Here is a 1,383-nt window from a genome sequence, read left to right as displayed (position 1 = left end):
AGGGAGGAGAGGAGAAAAGAAATAAAGGGAAAAAGGAAATTTACATGATAACTTTGTTGTATATTTGGAGGGAATAGTAAGTTGAACATGGTAGATTTGCAGTTTCACATGCCATCATCTTTTTACTGTACTGTGCTATGGGAAAGCTTATTTTGTTCCATGAATTGAAAATAAAATAAATTAAAAAAAAAAAGAAAGAGTAGCAGGGCAGAGTTCAGCCCTCACCTGCATTGGGAGAGGCAGCAAGGGAGGGGCACATTGCCCCACAAGGGGCCTCTGCCACTCAGTTCTCCAGGCACAGATGTTTCAAGAGTTGGGCCATAACATCTTCAATGTAGTCATAAAGGTGAAAGTTAAGTTTGGTGGCCTGCAGGCTGCCTATGACCAAGCAACCTCCTTTGCATTTGGTAAACAGAGGCAAGCTACCACTAGGTCAGATTTGTAGTCACGTGCCCAGGCTGATGGACAGGTTTGTGTTCCTTCAGGCTTCATCTGTAAGACTGAGGTACTCATCAAGCAAGGCATCTTCCCAATCCAGGATGGTGTCCCTTAGCTGCAGGCCAAAGCCTTCAGTGGATAACCACAATGCATAGCCAGTCCACTGCCTTGAAGCACGATGCTGCCTGCCACCACGTTCATCACAAAATGTTTCATACGTTTGGCACACTCTTCCACAAACATGTTCCCATGGGGCTCAGTCAGTTTGTCGCTGTGGAAGCTACAGTCCACATGCAACCCATCTACATTCTGGGTCGTCAGGACCTTCAGGATGCCCACCTGTAGGTCTTAGAAGGCTGGATGCTCTGGAACACTGTGTCAAATTTGGGGGACAGGCTTCTGTTGAGTTTTGTTTCGTCTTTCTGATGGTTCCTCCTATTGGTTTTCATTTTTACTTACAAGTTCACTAATTTGAAAATATGTTTAATGGGTATGTAAATGTAAAGCCTATATCATATTGTGTGCCATCTTGGGAAGGGTGGGGGGGGAGGAAGGGGGAGAAAAATTTTCAACTCAGAAGCCTGTGGAAGTGATTGTTGATAAATCAAAATAAATTAATAAAATTTAAAAAAAATTGGGGGGATAGGCACATTCTTCCGTGGTCCACATACCTTGGGGGAACACTGATGTCTGAGAGGCCTGAGGAAGTGCTAATGCTTGTACCCGTGTGTAATACCACATTGGAAGATCTCTGAACCAAAGGTGCCAGCTCATATATTCCTGTTTAGCTCTTCAAGGGGCAGAGGCAGAGTCAAAAATCTATGGGAGCCCACACTTACCCTTGTTCACATAATAGAAACATACGAACCTCCCAGTAAGATCCTAACTGTGTAGTTCACCAACATCACCAAGGCCACAACCCAGTATGACCAGAGGCATCCAACT

The 1,383-nt window shown here is 44.5% G+C and overlaps 1 pseudogene; it reads right to left on the bottom strand.

Moving 5' to 3' along the window:
- Window positions 1-283: 283 nt before the first annotated feature.
- Window positions 284-887, bottom strand: LOC110193909 (NAD-dependent protein deacylase sirtuin-6 pseudogene; annotated as a pseudogene).
- Between the last annotated feature and the right edge of the window lie 496 nt (window positions 888-1,383).

This window comes from Phascolarctos cinereus, unplaced genomic scaffold (genome assembly GCF_003287225.1).
Source record: "Phascolarctos cinereus isolate Bilbo 61053 unplaced genomic scaffold, phaCin_HiC Scaffold_5;HRSCAF=322, whole genome shotgun sequence".
Lineage (NCBI taxonomy): Eukaryota > Metazoa > Chordata > Mammalia > Diprotodontia > Phascolarctidae > Phascolarctos > Phascolarctos cinereus.
Note: the sequence above shows the minus strand (reverse complement) of the source record. Positions and strands in the feature narration are given on the sequence as shown.